A 7,344-nucleotide genomic window follows, 5' to 3' on the forward strand; every position below is an offset into this window, starting at 1 on the left:
TGATGAAATAGCCAATGTTAACATTTTACTACAGTTATTTGTTGTTACAAACAAATAACTGTAGTAAAACAAACAACTATTTGTTGTTACATATTGGTTACTTATGAAGGAGTCGGAGTCGGAGTCGGGAGTCGGAGTCGGAGTCGGGAGTCGGAGTCGGAGTCGGTCCATGATAAAATCAAGGAGTCGGAGTCGGAACAGCAGCTTACCGACTCCACAGCCCTGGTGTTAACTAACTTGAATACGATTAGAATTGCTAATAATAAGTGAGTAAAATCAATTTCTTTTTTCAATTTGTTTATAACTGTAATGGTGAAAAACACTTTGAGTATTGGCTGCTGGTCATGCTGCACACTCCCCATACGTTTAACGTTAAAATCAAATGTTGCTTAATTCTAAAAAGAAATGAAAAGAAAGAAAGGTCTGGATAAACTTAACGTAAATATAATATTTCTATCAAAATAAACATTATTATGCACAACTTCTCAGAAACGCAACAGGCATTCTTTTTGGCATAAGCAAAATGAAGGAAACTGTTTTACCGGCGCACGGTACGTTATTTTGTCATATTAGATAACAATTTTCAAAGGGAAATGTTAAAAAACGGTCGTGCCTCCATACGCGGTTTTGCTCCCTATAACTATTAAATACACTTTATATACACTATAACTATTATATATATATATATATATATATATATATATATATATATATATATATATATATATATATATATATATATATATATATATATATATATATATATATATATGTATATATATACACACACACACTTCTGTTAACTAAAACAAAACAAAAAAAAAACCTTAACAATAAACTAAACGTATTAAATGTTAATTTCAATAAGAACAACAACTTTTTTAAAGAAAATGATAAGCCAACCGTTAAAACCGCTTAAAACCGTTTAAAACCGCTTAAAATAAGCTCAAAGCATGAGGTTGCTTTAAACGGTTGCGTGATCAGAAAGAAAATTTTTTCAAAACAGCAAAAAAACAACAAATGATCAAACTTGAAGCTTCCAAAGAAAAAAATGTTTTTTTCTTTAAGCAATACTAAAACATTGGTAATTGCCATTAGGCAACTCTGGTCGGTAAAGGGTCAAAATCATTTTATTTCAAATGTCTTACATAGAAATTTGTTTTTTATTCGTTGTTATACAACTTGTTATAAATGGAAATTTAAAATTCTTTCTCAGAATTAAATCCAGTTTATAATACAAATAGCGATGTGGTTTTGGTTTTGATTCACAATCTTACGTTACTTAAATTAAAGATAAGTTCAGGGAGGCTTAGTATTTAAAAGATATTTTTCATGCTGCTAAAGATTGCAAAAAGCTTCTTAGGTGCGTCAAATCGTTTTTGTTAACAAAAATTGCTTTCATTTTTAAGTCTTGCATAACATAAATATAATCTCAATTACAGTATCGTCAGCCTGTCTTGTAAAACTCGTTTGCCTATCTTGTAAAAATTTAACACTAAAATTCTCTTTTTTCAAGCAAGTTATTTAAAAAATATCGCTCCCTAAAGACTAAAATCATCACCAGAGAAGAAAAATTTTTAAATTTTACCACTTTTACGCTCCGCTAAAAAAATAGTGAATTTGTATTAACGAGGAGTTTTACTCAGTACACTGACGGTATCAATCTCCAGCAAAATATTTTCTTATTTAGCTTTCTGGGTGCATTCTTTTTGTTAAGATATTAGATGTATTGTAAAACTGGATTATCTTCCACTGCGTAAGTCATTTTGCTGTTATTTTAACATACTCATTAAAAAATTTTAAGTTGATATTTATGTTGCAATATCAGAATTGCATTCTTGAATTTTTTTATAATCAACTTTAAAGGTTTATTATTATTATTAGCACTTTTTAAGTTGTGGTAACATTTTTTATAATTAACTGTAAGGTTTATTATTATTATTAGCATTTTTAAGTTGTGGTAACATTTTTAACAATAAAATTACGTTAGATTTAAAATAATTCATAATAATTTTTTTATGCTCAATTAACATTGTAATCAACAAACTCGTGTCACAATCTGTTGCTTGGGATGAACTCAAAACCCGAAAAAAACCTTTTTCGCCTATAATAAAATACCTATAAATAACAGTGCTCATCTATTTGTAGAGATTGATGGATGGGGTAAAAGGTACATACTTAATAAAATTATTTTTGACTATATTGCCCACTCTTCTTTTTTGCTTCCTTGTGTCAATTTCTTATAGAAAAAGCTTTGTGTATTTTGTCATTCTTAATTTTTACTTATTAAAGAAGCCATGAGGATAGCAGTGAAGGTGTTAGCATTCTGTGCTTCAAAAAAAGTTTAAAAGGCTTGACAAATTTTATAAAATATACACTTCAGATAGTTAAAAAAAATTTTTTTTACTTTGAGGACGCAAGAGTTCCTTTAGGAATTTGCGAGTCATGCAGAACTGCACTTGGAAAATGTGCAAAAAGTGAAAAGGCCTCAAAATCTCTCAACCTTTTTAAGTGTACATCAATATCTCTTTCAACATTGACAAGAAAAACCACAACCTGTTAGTGTCTAATCAGTTGAACTGCAAGGGTGAAGAACAAAAATTCTCGTTCTTTTGCTGAAAATTCCCTACAGGAGAAAATTCCCAAAACAAAAGTATTGTCAAGAAAAGGTTAGCAACGTCCTTACCAACGTAATTTTCTCCGAAAAGTTACTCAACTCAGAGGTTCAAGCAAATACCACATTCTAAAGCTTGGTGGTTGATGGTGGAGGTGGCTTTTTAAATGTCTCTCTTGGCTTTATTGATCATCAACCAACAGAGGATGTAAATTCTCTTCCCTCAAAACGGTTGCTGACTTTCAATCCTTTCTTTTAATTTTAATTCCACCAATGGAACTTTTCGTTCTTCTTAGGGTTGTGAACCACATTATGAAGCATCTCCACATCTGCTGGCCTGAGCTTAAGGGATGCCTCATAGACTTTAACATTTGCATGCAGCCATACCATGGTGGTCACTAAGAAAAATGTTTCTTTCAAAGCAACTAGTCTTATTGAGTTATTAGAGAAATTCAACTTCGTAGTTGAATCCTGTTTTGGCAACACTCTTGATGGCTAGTTCACATCACTGGATATCCCAGTGACACCAAAAGTTAATGCTATTTTTTTCATGTTCGTTGCTTTATAAAATGCAAGAAGCAGTTTCTTTAGGTTAAACGGTGAGCTAGCAACTGAAGCCATCTACCTTCCTTCACTCAGCGATGGAAAAGATACAAACCAGCTCCAAAACATCAGTCTGGGACCAAGCTTAAAAATTGATTAGTGAACTTCAATTGCAACCATATTTAAGGATTGTCTAAAAGAATTTTCCCCAAATTTCACTAACCTTATTTTTTTGTTTATGTACTTCGTTATACATTTCTTTATGTGTTGATATTTATATGATATTTATTGATATTTATTGATACTTATGAAAATCGTAGAGTTAAATGAAGAAAACAACCAATTGAAGTCGAATAAAAAAATGAGAAAAATAAAATTGAAGACTAAAAAATTTTTCTTTGATGTTGTAACCAAACTTCAGCTATTGTTCTTTTGGAATCATGGAGGTGTATATCAAAGCCCAAGAGGAATTTTTTTAGGTTTTGACTTCATTGCAAGAACCAGTCTCTAACGCATGTGTATACATGTGTATACAACGTATACATGGGTCGGAAATTTCAAGTGAATCTTCAAGTTTTATGTTTCGTTCAAGACTAATATCAAAAAAGTTTTAAATTGGTGTTTTAAAATAATGTTTAAAGTTTCAAAAAAATATTTATAAACAATTTTAGTTCTTTTTTAAAAATAAAAAAAAAAAATAAAAAAAACCTCTATTGCAATCGAAATGCAATACATGTTTTTTTTTTATAAGCATAACGCTTATAAGCATATAGAGGCTCAGGCTTGGAAAAAAAATAAGCATATGTAAGCATATTCCTGAGCCTCGATAGACTATTTTAAAAATTTAAATTTTATTTAATTAAAAACTTTAAATATATATATTTCTAAATTTAAACCAACAAAAACAACAAAAATCGAAGTTTATATTTTGCAATGCAACGACTTTATCAAGTAATGAAGTCATTGTGTTGCAAAACCTAAACCTCAATACTTAAACATAAAAACATAAAGTTTTAGAGTCGCTCTGAAGTGTTTTATTTCTCTCTTTTTTTTTCTCTCTCTCACTTTTAATGTGTAGTTTATTTAACACCATATTTAAAATGTTTATTTTATTTCTAAGTTTTATCTTTGATTTCATTAATAACATTTGTATATAGTATATATGTTTTATTTTTTATTATTATACTATAACATTAATTCAGCAACATTAAAACCAAGGCAAATACAGAGCTTAAGTCAATTTTTTATTTTTCTTATACCCATTAACCTTTAGTAACGCGCACAATTAAAAAAGTATTGAAATAAGCATATTTTATTGGAAATATGCTTAAGCTTGAGCATATTTTTGAGCCTCTTTTAACTTTTTGCTTATAAAAAAATTTCATATGCTTATAAAAAAAAATTTCAATATGCTTATAAAAAAAAAAAACATGTAGAGCTATTACTATAAGCTATTACTCGGGACAATATCTGTTTACTGATAACATTTTCCAAGTAGTTATCTTACTGGCAATATTTGAATGATAAGTCATCATTAACATAATTAATCTATTTAGATTCAAATACAATTAATAAAAAATCAACTGAAAATGTCCAAACAGTTCGGAGAGCATACGCCAGCCCTGGAAGTTGTTGAAGGCATTGGCTTGAAAGGTTATGAAGTAATTGTCACTGGTGGCAGCTCAGGCATCGGTGTTGAAACAGTGAGAGCGCTAGCAAAAGCTGGCGCCAGATGCATCCTTTGCACAAGAGACGTCGAAAAAGGTCAAAAGGTTGCCGATGAGCTTATTCATTCAACCGGAAACTACCATATTGAAGTGGAACAACTTGAGCTCGACTCTTTAGACAACGTGGACCGCTTTGTACAGAGATACCTGGCTAAAAACAGGCCGCTACATATCTTAGTTAACAATGCTGGGGTCATGGCTTGCCCTAAATCGTTTACTAAAGACGGATTTGAGACTCAGTTTGGTGTCAATCATTTGGGCCATTTTGCTTTGACTGTAGGTCTTTTGCCTGCTTTGAAGGAGGGAGCGAAACAGTTGAAGAAGAAGTCAAGAGTAATCAATGTATCTTCAAGTTTGCATGCTTTATCGAAAGTTGATTTTAATGACGTCAATTTCACAAAGGGCAGGGAATATGACGGTTTTGTATCTTATGGCCAATCGAAAACATGTAACTGTCTGTTTTCCTTGGGTTTGACAAAGCGGTTTTCAAACGATGGTATTGCGTCTAATTCAGTCATGCCTGGTGTAATAATGACAAACTTGGGGCGTTATTTGAGTCCAGAAACTTGGGTCGAAAAGGGTTGGGTAGATGCAAATGGTAAACCACTAATGACCATGAAAACAGTGGAGGCTGGCGCTTCTACTTCTGTTTGGGCTGCTACTGCTCCTGAATTGGAAGGGAAATCTGGACTTTACTTAGAGAATTGTGCAATAGGCAACGAAGAATCAAGCGTGGAAAAAGTGTCATCCGAAGGTTTAGGATATTTACCCTTTATTATGGATGAAGAGGCTGCTGATAAACAATGGGACATTTCTGAGGAGTTCTTGAAGAAAAAGTCTCCATAATAATTTTTTCTTATTATTGTGTTGTTGCAGTAAATTAGAATAAAGTTTGTAAAATTGTCTAATAAATTAGTTTTTGAAATACACTAGCAAATGAATAAAATTCACTGTATATAAAAAAAGTTCACTGTATATGTAAAAAGTAAGGGTCAGAAAATTACAAGTTTGTTGTGTGGAGATTATGTAAACTTTATTCCAGACGATAAACATTAACAAAAAAGCAAAAGAAAAAAAAAAATCAGTAAACTTACTTTCCATTCGCCAGAGCTGATTTTGCATTTGGATACAACTATTTTCCGAATATTACAATACTGACTGTTGGAATGGGTTCACTCTGTTTACAGAGTTTCTTTTAACCGTATGAAAGTTTGTTTATCAGTGTCTTTACAATGTTTTATCACACAGTCAATACAAAACACATTAACAACAATATACTAATTTTTCTATAACAACTTATTTATCAAACTTATTTAAAAAGTACAAGATAAAATTTATGATTAAATTGATATTCAATCAAAAAGCTTTGGGCTTTAGTTTTGGGTTTTTCTCGCATACTTTGCTTTTTAAGGTAAATAAAACAAACTGAACAATATTCTCCAAACGAATTGAGTGAAAACTTTCATTCATTTTCTATTGTTGATCAATTGAAACGATTATCTATTTTGTTGAAAAAAATCAGTTGTTTCCTTTGCGAAATGAGGCAGATATATAAGTTTCTCCTTTCTGCGGATTACAAGCAAAAACATGTTAATCTGCCGTAATATACTTCAGAAAAATGATATTATCGATCAGTACTTTTCAAAATCACCGATCGACGGCATATTTCAAACGATCAATTTCATTTCAAGGTCCTCCACTAAAAGTTTCACTGAAAAGACCTGAGTCCGACATTTCCACACCACCTACATTTCCTCTCTAGTTAAGTCCTACAAATCTCGCGGATTCAAGTTAAAGTAATATACAAGTAATAAATATAATAAAATTAAAGTTTCAAAAGAAGTTTCAACTTTGAAATATTTAAACCGCGGATTATCTTTGTGTTTGCAACTAATTATTACAAAATGATTATTATTACAAACTAATTATTACAAAATGATTATTATTACAAACTAATTATTACATGCGTGTTCATATACAAAAAAGCATGATTTTTTTAAATCTAAATACCCCGTTTGATGTTTATCTTTTTGTATATTTATCTTTTGGGATGAACAAACATGATTATCAAAGTGCTCGTTGGAGGGTCCTCTGTGGTTCTAGACTTAAATCAGGTCATGTGCAGTGAGTTAAGGTTGTCCCCAAATAGCTTCGTTGCACTTTCTGGTCCTTTAATTAAGAATAGGCTTAATTAGCAAGAGTCATTAAAAGCTTTGTTCATAAATAAATATGTTAATGATGACACTAACCACTTAAAGGAAATCATTAGAAAAGAAGTAACAGTTTGAGAATTACCTGATGTCTGTGAAAGAGGGCGTCTTCCTTTGGTTTGAGCCAGTCTGACAGTGCCAATCCTCTTCCTGCCACTGTGAGATAAGCAGCTTTTGCTGCTTTTCTGAGAGTTTAGAGGTCCGATAGATTTGAGTGGATACATTTTAAAGATCATTAAGCGACCGACCT

The 7,344-nt window shown here is 31.2% G+C and overlaps 1 pseudogene across 5 annotated transcripts; it reads left to right on the forward strand.

The window, feature by feature from the left end:
* Positions 1-403: 403 nt before the first annotated feature.
* On the forward strand, positions 404-5,796 carry LOC145188091 (uncharacterized; annotated as a pseudogene). 5 transcript variants are annotated; one of them, XR_016446513.1, is made up of 3 exons: positions 1,321-1,363; positions 1,691-1,756; positions 4,714-5,796. The product of XR_016446513.1 is annotated as an uncharacterized LOC145188091, transcript variant X3 (transcript). The 5 variants fall into 5 exon arrangements; XR_016446523.1 differs by lacking the exons at positions 1,321-1,363; positions 1,691-1,756 and adding an exon at positions 404-551; XR_016446534.1 differs by lacking the exon at positions 1,691-1,756 and having other exon boundaries at positions 1,345-1,363.
* The last annotated feature ends 1,548 nt before the right edge of the window (positions 5,797-7,344 follow it).

This window comes from Hydra viridissima, unplaced genomic scaffold (assembly GCF_058129835.1).
Source record: "Hydra viridissima isolate aposymbiotic clone 2 unplaced genomic scaffold, HvirCarnegie_v1 scaffold_1, whole genome shotgun sequence".
NCBI lineage: Eukaryota > Metazoa > Cnidaria > Hydrozoa > Anthoathecata > Hydridae > Hydra > Hydra viridissima.